We start from the raw sequence: 14,332 nt of genomic DNA, 5'->3' as shown, positions 1-14,332 counted from the left end.
AAAAAAAAAAAAAAAAAAAAGCATTACCTGTGAAGTGGTAGCGTATAGTGTTATTTGAAATTAGACTTGGACTAGTTGTGAATGTATATGGCAAACTCTAGGGCAACTTCATATGCTAACAGATAGAATGGAATCACAGAAAATGCTCAATTAAAACCACAAAAGGCGTGAAAAAGAGAAGAAAAAAATAGAACAAAGAATGAGGGCAACGAATACAAAATGGTAACAAATATGGCAGATAATCCAGCTATATAAATCATCACCTTAAATGTTAATGATCTGTGTCTTTGACCTCAGTAGAGTGGCACCTGGTTGGTGGTGCCCATCTTATATCAGCCAGGGACAAAGCAACCCCTCGTTCATCCCAGCTTGGCTTTTGATCTGTACCCATACCTGGTTCATGCCTTGGACACATGGAAAAAAAATGTCAATGGTCTAAATACACCAGTTAAAAAATAGAGTGGATCAAAAAATGAGACCCAACTATATGTTGTCTATAAGAAAATCATTTGAAATGTAAAGACACATAGATTAAAAATGAAGGGCTAGAGAAAGGTACACCATGCTAACCTTAACCAAAAGAAGGCTGGAGTAGCTGTATTAATTTCAGGCAGAGTAGACTTCAAAAGCAATGAAAATTATCAGGGATAATTACATAATGGAGCAGTACATAATGATACAGGGGTTAATTCTCTAAGAAGACAACAATCCTCAATGTGTATGCACTTGACAATAGACCATGAAAATATGTGAAGTAAAGCCTGATAGAACTGCAAGGAAAAAATAGGTGAACACTTTATTATAGTTGTTTTCAACCCCTTCTGTCAAAAATGGTCAGATCCTGCAGGCCAAAATCAGTAAGGACATCATTGAACTCAGTAGCACCATCAGTTGACTGGACATAATTGACACCTATGATTACTTTATCTAATGATAGCAGAGGACACATTTTCCTCAAGTTTATATGGAACATTCACCAGGGTAGACCACATTCTGAGCCATATATCACACCTTAACGAATTTAAAATAATAGAAATCATACAATGTATGTTCTCAGGCCACAATGGAATTAAACTGGAAATCAGTAACAGAGAGATAGCTGGAAAATTGCAAAATACTTGGAGATTAAACAGCACACTTACTAATTAACACATGGGTCAAAGAAGAAAAGACAAAATTAAACTACAACTTATCAAAATTTGTGGGATGCGACAAAAGCAGTGACTAGAGGGAAATTGAAAGCATTGAATCCATATACAGTTGGCTCTCTGTAATACCAGGCTTCACTCCTGGATTGAACCAGCCATGGATTGAAAATATTTGAAATATGTATATATAACAAAAATAATACAAGTGAAAAACTACAGTGTAACAACTCTGCAGCATTTACATTGTATTAGATATAAGTAATCTAGACGTGATTTAAATTAATGCGAGGATATGCACTAGTTACCTGCAAACTACACCATTTCATATAAGGGACTTGAGCATCTTCAGAATTTTATATCTTTGGAGAGTCCTGGAACCAATACCCCGCAAATACCAAGGGATGACTGTATTCAAAAGCAAGATCTAAAATTAATAATCTAAGCTTCTACCTAAGGAAACTAGAAAAAGAAGAGAAAATTAAGTGCAAAGTAAGCAGCAGAAGAAAAATAAAAACAGCAGAATCAATTAAAAACAAGAAATAGAAAAAAATCAACAAAACCAAAAGCTGATTCTTAGAAAAGGTTAAAAAGCTTCTAGCCAAGCTAAGAAAAAAATGAAGATGACACAAATTTCAAATATCAGAAACAAAAGAAGGGGCATTGTTACAAATCCCATGGACATGAAAAGAATAATAAAGAAATATTGTGGGCTGGGCGCGGTGACTCAAGCCTGTAATCCCAGCACTTTGGGAGGCCGAGACGGGCGGATGACAAGGTCAGCAGATCGAGACCATCCTGGTTAACACGGTGATATAAAAGAAATACAAAAAACTAGCCGGGCGAGGTGGCAGGCGCCTGTAGTCCCAGCTACTCGGGAGGCTGAGCCAGGAGAATGGCGTAAACCCGGGAGGCGGAGCTTGCAGTGAGCTGAGATCTGGCCACTGCACTCCAGCCTGGGCGACAGAGCTAGACTCCGTCTCAAAAAAAAAAAAAAAAAAAAAGACTGTGAACAACTCCATGCCCACAAATTTGATAACCTAGGTGAAACTGACCAATTCCTTGAAATACACAATCTAATAAAATACAAGAAGTAGACAATCTGAATAGGCCTATACCTAGTAAGAGGCTGAATCAATAGAAACTTCCCAAAGCAGAAAGCACCAGGCCCAGATGGGTTCAGTGGTGAATTCCACCAAACATTTAAGGAAGAAATTGTGCCAATTCTCTACAATCTCTTCCAGAAGATAGACGCATAAGGAATACTTCCTAATTCATGTTATGAGGCCAGCATTACCCTAATACCACAACCAGACAAAGACATTATAAGAAAACTACATATCATTATATCTCATGAATATAGATGCAAAAACCCTTAACAAAATATTAGCAAATGAAAATCCAACAATATATAAAAATTATATACCACAACCAAGTGGGTCTTATTACAGATATGCAATTAGCATTAGAAATCAATTAGTGTAATTCATCACATCAGTAGGTGAAAGAAGAAAAATCATACCATCATATCAATAGATGCAGAAAAAGCATTTAACAACAGCCAACACCCATTTATGATAAAAATGCATCAAACAAGGAACACAGGGGAACTTAATTTGATGAAGAACATCTACAAAAAAACCTATAGCTATTATACTTATTGGTCAGAAACTAGAAGCCTTTTCTTGGTGGACTGGAAGTCCTGGCTAATGCAGTAGAAGGAAATAAGGAGTTTGGGAAGTACGAAATAAACTTTGTTCACAGGTGACATGACTGTTTATGTGTAAAACCAAAAGAATTGACAAACTGCCAGAACTAGTAAGTGATTATAGTAAAGTTGCAGGGTACAAGATGAATATAAGAAAGTGAATCACTTTCCTGTATACTAACAATGAACAAGTGGAATGTGAAATAAAAAACACAGTATCATTTACATTAGCACCCTCCCTCAAATTACTTATTTATAAATCTAACAATATGTGCAAGACCTATATAAGGAAAACAAAACTGGTGAAAGAAATGGAGAGAAGTCCATGTTCATAGATAAGAAGACTTCTTATTGTCAAAATCTCAGTTGTTCCCAACTTGATATATAAATTCAACAGAATCCCAGTAAAATCCTAAAACTATTTTGTGAATATTGACAAGCTGATTCTAATATTTATATGGAGAAACAAAAGACCCATAATAGCCAACACAATATTGAGGGAGAAGAATAAAAGAGGACTAAGACTACCCAACTTTAAGATTTACTATGAAGCTGCAGTAGTCAAGACAGTGTGATATTGGTGAAAGAATAGACAAACAGATCAATGGAGCAGAATAGAGAGTTCAGATGTTGTTTCAGGCAATTTCAGTTTTCAAAGAATGAGTCTTCTATGTCTTTTTAAAAAACAGTGAATGGATTTTAATGTGATAGTTTTTGGCTCAACTAAAATTTGGCTCCGGGTTTAATGTGCTTTGGAGACATTTTCAGATTGGTCATTAAGGATTATTGGGAAAGTACAAAAGAGAATTGGGGTTTGATATAACGGAACAGGAAGTGGGCTAGAAGCGTGGGTATGTAGAGAAGAGGGGGTAGCTGTCTTGACAAGTGCTGGAGCTAGGAAAACAGTCCCAGTGGAATTATTGTCAGTGAGGTGTCAGATGTGCCAAGAGAAAACTATTGAACAGGTAAAAATCAAGTGTCCAAAAATCCAACTGGATTGGAGTCTTCGGCACAGCTCTCTGTCTCCACATAAGTGGGGGTGTCATAGTGTCATCCTGAGCTTGGGTCAACCAGTTAGCCAGTTTTATGAGAGTGGGAGTCCTGTCCTGCCTACTTCAAGCACCCTTTTCTTGCCAGCCTGTTCTGTTCTCCAAGTCTTTGGTCCACAGCCATTCTGCTACCCCATGAGCACAGCTCCAGGACAACTAGGTTTGAGTTAGTGGACTGAGGAATTCATTGTCTTGAGCTTACATAGTGGGGAATGGATATCTCTGTTATATCCGTTGTATATATGAGAAAACAGCATCAAAGCAGTCAAATAACCCTTCCAAGGTTTTAGCTTATATGTGACAATCCATGCTTGAGTTTGATTCTGACTCCAAAATCCATATTCTTTCCACATTACCTGGTGACTTTTGTACTCCTCTGCTAACTCCTAGTGAGTAAGAGGTATATAAGACCGGATAGTCCCTGAGGCTGCTGCATTGCTAGAGAACGCCCATGCCAACATGGGAGGAGGGAGGAGTTGGCTTATCTGACCCTTATGCTTGGGTGGGGCTGCAGCACCAGCAGAGTAGATGGGGCCTGGGGTGGTGCAAAACCACAGGGGTGCTTTGGCCCTAAGGTCCCTTTTGCCTAGCAATATCAGCAGACCTCTAGATGGCAAATCTGGGGCTCCTCATTTTATTTTTTAAAAGCTTTTTATGTTACGAAGCCTGTCTCTGCTTCTCAACTAAACTATAGGCTCATTGAGGGCAGGCACTTTCTATGTTTTTATGTCAGCTATCATTCAGTGCTACATGCATTAAAAATTGTTAATGCCGGTGTGTAAGTGCTTCTGTAGAGATTTTAAAACTGGGCTACATGATACCTGAATTTTTGGCAAATGAAAAATTTTAGTAACAAAGTATAAAAGAATGTTTTACCTCACCATTGTAAGTTGTAATAGTCACAAACATTCCCAAACCAGGAGCAGATTCAAGGAACGTATGTCTGCCTGTGTCCCATTGCTGTATCTTGAAAGTCCCTGTTTCAAAAATATAAGACATTACAAAATGTAAGAAACAGTAATAATGTTTATTAGATGTTACTGCTAAATTAAATGAATTTATCTTTCTCAGTTTACCTAAATCGTAAAACACTCTTAGTCTGAAGAGCTATAACTTGGTGATTAGGTATCTAACAGAGTAGAGGACTCTGGAATATAGAGGAAGACTTGAGTTCTTCATTTCTCACGCTTGTTGACTAGGTAACTTGACAAATTATTTCACCACTCTAAGTCTCCATTTTCTATTCAGAAAAATAAGGGTAATATATATCCCTCTCAAATCTCAGTTGTGAGAACTGCCGAAAATAAGCATATGAAAGGTTTCCACCTAGAATGTAAACTCCATGTGAGCTGCCATTAAGAGAGAGAACTCTTGGACTTTTTCCAATACCTCCCCAGTAGTTCTCCCTGCTTTAACTTCTTCCTCCTCCCATAACTTGGTCCTATACACTTCCAGCAGAATTCCTTGCTAAAACATCAGTATAGTCATGTCAAATCTTTCATTTCATTGTCTTCAGAGGTTTCTGCTGAAGGCTGGATCTGAAGGAGTCTCTGACTTTCTCCCATTAGTATGTGGTAGCTATCATATGACTTAAATTCCCTCATGTGCCCTTGAAAGGTACAATGGGAATGAAAACCCAGCTAACATTTGTTGGACCCATATTTTGTGCCAGGCACTGTGCTAAGCACTTAACTTGCATCACTCATGTATAGATTTATATAAGTGGCCAGGCGCGGTGGCTCAAGCCTGTAATCCCTGCACTTTGGGAGGCCGAGACGGGCGGATCACGAGTTCAGGAGATCGAGACCATCCTGGCTAACACGGTGAAACCCTGTCTCTACTAAAATACAAAAAAAATTAGCCGGGCGAGGTGGCGGGCGCCTGTAGTCCCAGCTACTCGGGAGGCTGAGGCAGGAGAATGGCGTGAACCCGGGAGGCGGGGCTTGCAGTGAGCTGAGATCCGGCCACTACACTCCAGCCTGGGCAACAGAGCCAGAAAAAAAAAAAAAAAAAAAAAGATTTATAGAAGTATAATATATGCTTATAAAGTACAAATATTATAAAATTTTATAAAGGTGAGGGAAAAGGCACTACACTGAGTTTGAATCCTGACTACTACTTGCTAGCTATGTGGACAAATTAATTTTTCTGTAGTTTAGTTTCATTATATCTAAAATCATTATAAAAGTAGTATTTACCAGCCGAGCGTGGTGGCTCATGCCTGTAATCCCAGCACTTGGGGAGGCTGAAGCAGGTGGATCACTTGAGGCCAGGAGTTCGAGACCAGCTTGGCCAGCGTGGCGAAACCCCATCTCTACTAAAAATACAAAAACTAGCCGGTTGTGGTGGTGCATGCCTGTAATCTCAGCTACTCAGGAGGATGAGGCAGAAGAATTGCTTGAACCTGGGAGGCAGAGGCTGCAGTGAGCTAAGATTGTGCCACTGCACTCCAGCCTGGGCGACACAGCAAGACTCTGTCTCAAAAAAAAAAAAAAAAAAAGGTAGTATTTACCTATGTAGGGTTATTGTCGGGAAGATTCAGATGTTTGTAAATTGGTCCGTTAGAATGGTGCTTGACACAGCACTGAATAAATGTATTTTTTATATATATACACACATACATATATAAATTATACATATATACAATTGTGCCTCAGTATCCATGAGGGATTGGTTCCAGGATGTCCTCAGGACACCAAAATCTACAGATACGCAAGTTCCTTGTACAAAATGGCATTGTATTTGCATATAATCTATGCACATCCTCCCATATACTTTAAATAATCGCTAGATTACTTATAATGCCTAGTATGTAAATGCTGTGTAAATAGTTGTTATACTGTATTGGGTTTTTATTTGCATTTTTATTGTTGTATTGTTATTTCTTGTTATTTTTTCTCAAATATTTTCCATCTGAATTTGCCAATGCAGAATTTGTGGATATGGAGGGCCCACTGTATACACTCACACACTTTTTAGTAACCAAGGTGATTTTTTCCTTACCACCACATTATGCTGTCTCCTCATCTGGAGAAAGGAAATTCTGTGCAGAGACATTTGCAAAAGTCCTGAGGGCAGGAGGATGCTTGGAATTTTCAAGGAGCAGCAGAATGCCTGGAGTGAGGTTAGCAGGGAAAGAGTGGTAGGAGGTGGGGTTGAAAAGGTAGCAGGGGCCAGATCATAGAGTCCGTATGTCCATTGTAAGGATTTGGAGAAGCAGGTGGGTAGAGGAGTGACATGATGTGACTTTCCTTTTTAAGTTTCTTATTGTTGCTGTTATGTAGAGAAAAGGATGAAGAAGGGTCAAGAGTGGAAGCAGTGACACTATTGTAATCTAAGTAGCTTAGACTATGTGATAATAGTAGAGGTTGTAAAAAGTATTGGTTTCTGTATTATTGTCCCCATCTTACAGATTGGAAACTGGTTCTCAGATAAAGTCACATAACCAAGAAGTTGTAGAGGCAGAATTAGAGCTAAGGCAGTCTGATTCCAAAGCCTGAAGCTGCTAGCTCCATTATCACAGTGCCTCCCTGAAAGGCGAGAGAGAGACAGTTCCCTGATAGGGGCTTGAGAAGGGAATGTGAGGCTGGAGATTGGCCACAGAGGGCATCCCATGGAATATGTACTCTCTGAGAGACAACTAGAGGGAACACTTCCAGGGATAAAAAAGCTGCAACTAACTTTCAAGCTCTGCCTGCACTTTAGAGTGACCTCAGTCTTAAGGCATCTTTCAAATAGTTCTGGCCCATCTCCCCTGCTCCCCACATCCCAAAGTTTGTTAACTATATGTGTAACGTGTATTTAGTACTTTTTAGTATGATCCATTTAAAAAAGGTTTTTAAAAAGGTATCATTGATGGTTCTGGACAAGATGGGATAGGTCCGTTCCACCCTATTTCTCCTGCTGATTACAACTAAAAATCCTGGGCCAAATGTATAAAGCAACTACCAGAAGACTCTGAAAGGTGGAGGAAAGAAGATAGAGTGGCCAAGGACCTCAGGACTCATAGCACAACTCAGCAGTGGGTTATCTGTTTGTTTTCTTCCTCCTGTATATCCTGGTCTTGGTGCTGTGGCAGTCTACAACCTACAATTACAGACCAAAATTTTAAAAAGAACCTAATGTCTCTAGCCAAAAGATCTGGAATAGGATGCCCTGCAAGATGAAGCTTCTTTGAGTATACCTCCCTGTATTAGGCTGTTCTTGCATTACAATAAATAAATATCTGAGACTGGGTAATTTACAGAGAAAAAGGTTTAATTGGCTCATGGTTCTGCAGGCTTTACAAGAAGCATGGTGCTGGCATCTCCTTGGCTTCTAGGGAGGCCTCAGGAAGCTGACAAGCATGGTGGAAGGTAAAGGAGGAGCAGACACATTATATGACAAAAGGAGGAGCATCAAGACCAATGAAAGTATCAATAAAAAATAAAAAAAAAAGAAGCAAGCACGAGAGAGTGTGGGGGGAGGTGCCACATACTTTTAATTAAGTCATCGGATCTTTTGTGAACTCAGTGTGAGAGCTCACTTATCACCAAGGAGATGACCCAAACCATTCATGAGGAATCCACCGTCATGATCCAAAGACCTTTCACCAGGCTCCATCTCCAGCACTGGGGATAAAATTCAACATGAGATTTGGATGGGGACAAATATCCAAACTATATTACTCCCCTCCTCCAGATGAACACCTTAAAGAAATTGCACCCCTCCCACTGGATGCTTCAGTATGGAGACTGTGGAAGGGAGCCCTGTCAACATGCCCAGCCAGCACTAAGTGAAGGACAATAAAGAGTCAGTATCTCTACACTAGACAATTGGGGAGGATTTCAGAGAAGAGAGAACTGGAGAGAAAGATCTTTAATTCTGTGTATGAAGTCCTGAGCACACCTCTGAGCAGCTCATGCTTGAAACTGACCAGAATCAATAAAGCAAAAGCTTTGAGAATTCAACTATGGTGTGGAATACTGCCTAGGTTTCAGATTAGTCGCTAGGTAGCACACAAACGGCAGATGGAATACTACTCGGCCATAAAAGGAATGAATTAATGGCATTCGCAGCAACCTGGATGAGATTGGAGACTTATTCTGGGTGAAGTAACTCAAGAATGGAAAACCAAACGCTGTATGTTCTTACTCATAAGTGGAAGCTAAGCTATGAGGATGCAAAGGCGTAAGAATGACACAATGGACTTTGGGGACTCGGGGAAAGTGTGGGAAGGGGGTGAGGGATAAGACTACAAATTGAGTGCAGTGTATCCTGCTCAGGTGATGGGTGCACCAAAATCTCACAAATCACCACTAAAGAACCTACTCATGTAACCAAACACCACCTGTTCCCCAATAACCTATGGAAAAAAATTTTTTAAAGAAATTATAACAATGCTTGGTATGCTTTTCAGTGTATGCAGAGGTAATATTTAAGATAACTATGTTATAAAGAATGGGAGAACAAAGAGACTTAAATGGTGTTAAGGTTTCTGTATTTTTCTTGAAATGGTAAAATATTGATACTACTAGACTGATAAATATGTGTACGATAATCTCAAGAGTAACCATGAATAAAAATTATAGAAAAAGATAAAGTGAACAACACTATAGGTAAAGCAAAATGGAGTAGTACAAAACGTTCAGGTAGCCCACAGGAAGGCAGGACATTGAAAACGTCAATAAAAAACAGGGAGATAATAAAAATAAAATAATAAAATGGCAGACCTAAATCTTGACATCTGTAATTACATTACATGTAAGTGGTCTAAACAGATTAGACAAAGATTATCAAAATAGATTTTTAAATGACCCAATTATAATGCAGTATATAAGAAAATCACTTTGAATGTAGTGCTATAGGCAGGTTAAAAGTAAAAATATGAAAAAAGATGTACCACTTTGACATGGGTTTTTAAAACTCTTGAGTCTCTATATAAATATCAGCCAAAGTAGGCTTCAGAGGGCTGGGTGTGGTGGCTCATACCTATAATCTTAGTGCTTTGCGAGGCTGAGGCAGGAGCATTACTTGAGGCTGGGGGTTTAAGACCAGCCTGGGCAACATAGCAAAACCCTGTCTCTACGAAAAAAATTAAAAGTTGGCCAGGTGTGGTGGCATGCACCAGTAGTTCTAGCTACTCAGGAGGCTGAGGTGGGATGAGCCCTTGAGCCTAGGAGTTCAAGGTTAACAGTAAGCTATTATTGAACCACTGTACTCCAGCCTGGGCAACAGAGTGAGGCCCTACCTTAAAAAAAAAGTACACTTCAGAGCAAAGACAATTACCAGGAATAAAGAGAGACATTACACAATTAGAAAGGCATCAATTCACCAAGACATAACCACTCTAAATGCACCAAACAAGAGAGCTTCAAAACATGTGGAGTAAAACTGACAACTGAAAGGAGAAGTAGACACGTCCCTGTTTATAGTTGGTACTTCTGTACTCCTCTCTTGGTGCTTGATAGAACTAGACAGAAAATCAGCAAGGATATAGAAGAACTGATCAGCATCATCGACCAACAGGACCTACTTGCCATTTATAGAACATTCTCCTGCACAGTAGAATACACATTTCTTTTAAAGTGCATTTGAAGCATTCAACAACACAGGCAACAAAGCCCTAAAGGTGATTAGGCACCTTTGCTGAAGCAGCTGAATGTTCCTGGAGAAAAGCACACAGCCAGGCTTTCCAAGTCACTTTCCAAATGTGTTACCATCTAAAAACCACAGTTATGTGTGCTCACTATTCTCTAAAACAACTGGTTCATGTGTGTCTTTTCTCTTAGCCACTTCCAGTACCTTCCTGTCCCCACTCCCACTTCTCAGATGGTTACCCTGCGTCTTATGGAAATGGTAAGAGTCTCCACCTGCTGTTGCTTGATTGGCTCCCCTGGAGCACGTGTTGCTATTTAATTGCCATTTTACCAATATTTGGGGTGGAGTCTTCAAGAAGTGATTGGGTCATGAAGCCTCCACTCTCATGAAGGGATTAAAGCCATTGTGGGAATGGGGTACTCATAAAAAGGATACGTTTGACCTACTTCTCTCTGTCTCATGCACTGACTTGACTTTCCACCCATGGGCTGACCGTTGTCAGATGCTGGTGTCATGCTCTTGGACTCTCCAGCCTCCAGAACTGTCAACCAAATAAACTTGATAAATTACCACGTCTGTGGTATTCTGTCAGAGCAGCAGAAAACAGAATAAGACACCATCTTTTCACCACCAAATGCCCTAACCCCACCACATTTACCCTTTCTGGCTCCCTCTTGTTGGGATGGGTGGGGGTTCCCTATTCTGTCAGTGGCCACCCCCTCTTATTTTCTAGGACTTTGCTCTTGTTGCTGTCCCCACTTGCCCATATGGAGCTAATCTTGTCAGCATACCCACATGTTCTGGTGCCCCCCTTGTCTGTATTCCGTAAGGTACTAGAGGGCAGATGTATTTTATTCCTGTTTCTTTGGCTGTCTAGAGCCTGACGGTAAGCCTAGGGTGGTGGTTGGCTCACCTTAGTAGGGGCTCAGTACATCTTTGTGGAATGAATGGAAGTGTGTCCTACAGTACATGCTCAGCAAATGATTTTGAATGAGTGCCAGTTGCCCCCTCCCCCCATTAAAATGCCAGTATTCCTGGCATACTGCTTTGAGTTACCAGAATGGAGGAGAATTTCTGCTTGATTTTGCCAAGATCCTCCAGCCCTAAGCACATGCCCCCTCAGGTGTCATGCCCCATGGCTGCCACCAGATGGCAGAAGAGAAGCATTGCTCCTGGACAGAGTAAGCCTGGGAGAACACTCAGTGCAGTGTAGATGAGATGATCGTGTGACAGGATGTGTCTGTACAGATGAGATACTGTGTGTGTCATGTTTCTTACTGCGTGGTGAGAGAGCCTGCAGGGTTCACTGCTAGGAACTGGGATGGAGCTTACTAACTGTGCCGTCTTGGACAAGACACCGAGCTGCTGTTTCCCCACCAGTAAAGCAAGGATAATCATGGCATCTCTCTTAGGGTATGAAGAATATGTGGGTTAATATTTTTGTGCTATTTAACACAGATTAGCACCTTACAAATGAAGTTCCATGTAAGTACTTGATACATAATTCTTTACATTATTATTAGGCTTTTAACTCAGTTTTTCTAGCGACACTCCCATTTAACACCACAACCCTGTAAAGTAGGTCTAATAATACCCAGTTTTGCAGAGGAGGGGCCTGAGGCCTGAAGAGGCTGAGATGACTTATCTAAAATTCAGATAATAAGTGGCAGCTCCAAGATTAAACTTTAGCAGGGCCGAGTCCCACATTCCGGGCATTGTCCACCAAAAACACCACCACTACTCCCTATAGACTTGGATGTGGGGTGTGCGTGTGTGCTGTAAACCAACTCCACGTGTGGTTCTTGCAGAGCCTCCAGGTAGAGGCCTTACTCCTCTTGGGTGTTCAGTAAACACTGGGCACCTACTGGGTGCCAGGAGCATCTGGATCCTGTGGGAGGGGAGCTGCCCCAGGGACACAGATGCTGTCCACCAGGCTGCACCTCTCCTGGCCTCCCTGGTACCCTGTGCCCATGCTTGATAAGGCGACCAGCCTTTCCTTGTGATCCCTGGTGTGGCTGCCCCGTTGGGTCCAGATGATGAGTCCTTGAGGCTGGCACTGTGGGTCATTTGGGTTGGTATTAGAAAAATAAAACATTCATTATAGGGAGTTTACAAAGTAAAATCTTTAGAAGTTTTGGTATTTCATATTATCCTTTTAGCCTTTTTCCTGTAAGTACATTTTTATATTTTATAAAAAATGAGATTATACGGCACATACTATATGTAGCTTGATTTTCCCACATAATGTTTTGTGACTGTCTTTCTGTTTTAAATACTCTTATGTAAGCTAAATTCAGGTATATTCAGAGAGCTGAACAGAGACCCAATATTATCTTCCCAGTGCTGAGTATGGAGCTTGGCAGACACTGAGGGTCGTTCTGTGTTTGAGGAAAGGATGAGGCAATGGGAGGCCCTGCACATGGTGGTTAAAGGCAGAATTACCTGGTTGACCCTGGCTCTGGCTCCACCACTCCCAAGCTGTGTGATCTTGGGTGACTTTACAAAACCTCTCAGAAGTAAGACAAGGATAGTAGCAGGCCCTGTGTCGGGGTGGTCATGGAGATTAATCAGTGCATTTTCTGAGAACACTGCCTGCCCATGGTCATCACTCAAAATTTGCTAACTACAATTAATTCATGTCTAACTGAGGCAGAATGGGGTATAAGTGACAGAAGAGGGATGATGTTTCCTTAATTTCTTCAATGCCTCCTTATTGCTCTTAGAATGAAATCCAGATTCACTAGAGAGCTCCTCAGGCCTCTAGGACCTGGCGCTTTTCTCTCATTGATCATACTGCCTGTTCCTATTCTGAGGGTAACAGGAACCTCGAGGAGGGTAAGTGACACTTAGACTGAGACTCCAAGAATGAGGGGAGACTTCCAGGCTGGGGGACGGGATCTGTAAATTCCCACTGTCAAGTGGTAGGAAAGATCGTCCAGTGGGTCCTGAAGTTGACTGCATGTTGGTGTCATCTGGGGACCTTTACATGCTGCTGATGCTCAGCTTCTGCCCCACATGCTCTGATTTAGTTGATGAGGTAGAGACCTGGGCATAGAAAGTAGTTGCTTTCAAGAGTAGCTATGAACATGGTGATCTCTTCTAGAATGTCCCCGTTTCCCAGGAGGATCTTCTGTTTCCCTATAATGTTTCAAAGAGTCTCAGTAGAAGAAGCATGTTTTTGACAAAAAGATCATCAGAGTACAGCTCAGCACATTCTCACAGACGGAATCGCCCTGGTCCAGACATCATCAGCATCCTGGAAGTTGCCATGCCACCTATCACCACCCCCACGAAGGGAGCCACTACGCTGACTTCTAAAGACAGATTATTTTTGTCTGTTTCTGTGCTTTACTTAAAAATATATGCTCTGTCTGGCTTCTTTTAATCGACACTTTGTGAGTGCCGTCTGTGTTGCTGTATGCCCATGTAGATCACTGTTTGCTGTTTAAGATTGTATTTTTGAATACACAACTATTCTTATACATTTGCCTATTGGTGGGCATATAGGCAGTGTCCAGTTTTTGGCTATTTCACATCGTGCTGCCGTAAAGATTCTTGTGCATGTCTTGTGAACCACTGCATTTGTGTTGTACATTTCCTGTGTTTACCTGGTCATGGGATGTGCCCATGTTCAACTTCAGTAGATACAAAAATGGTGGGGCCTTGGCCCTTAAGGTCCCTTCCTGCTCTCTTAGCCACCCCTGGCTTTGGCGTGCTTAACTGCAGCTTGTGGCCTTAGATGAGGCCTTGCGTGCTGGAGCCATACCCTGCACAGAGGACAGGGAGAGCCTGAGCTGAAGTCTGCACCTCCCCAGCCTGAGCCAGTGCCAACGAATGGGATGCAAGTACAA

At 41.2% G+C, this 14,332-nt stretch overlaps 1 long non-coding RNA gene across 1 annotated transcript in view; it reads right to left on the bottom strand.

The window, feature by feature from the left end:
• LOC105532671 overlaps window positions 1–4,825 on the bottom strand; it is an 8,846-nt gene extending 4,021 nt beyond the window's left edge. Inside the window, exon 1 of the long non-coding RNA XR_001005030.1 lies at window positions 4,779–4,825. This is a non-coding gene — a long non-coding RNA (uncharacterized LOC105532671). The remainder of the gene's footprint in view (window positions 1–4,778) is intronic.
• Window positions 4,826–14,332: the final 9,507 nt, after the last annotated feature.

The sequence above is a fragment of the Mandrillus leucophaeus genome, unplaced genomic scaffold (genome assembly GCF_000951045.1).
Source record: "Mandrillus leucophaeus isolate KB7577 unplaced genomic scaffold, Mleu.le_1.0 Scaffold98, whole genome shotgun sequence".
Classification (NCBI taxonomy): Eukaryota; Metazoa; Chordata; class Mammalia; order Primates; family Cercopithecidae; genus Mandrillus; species Mandrillus leucophaeus.
This window is presented reverse-complemented; position numbering and strand designations above follow the sequence as displayed.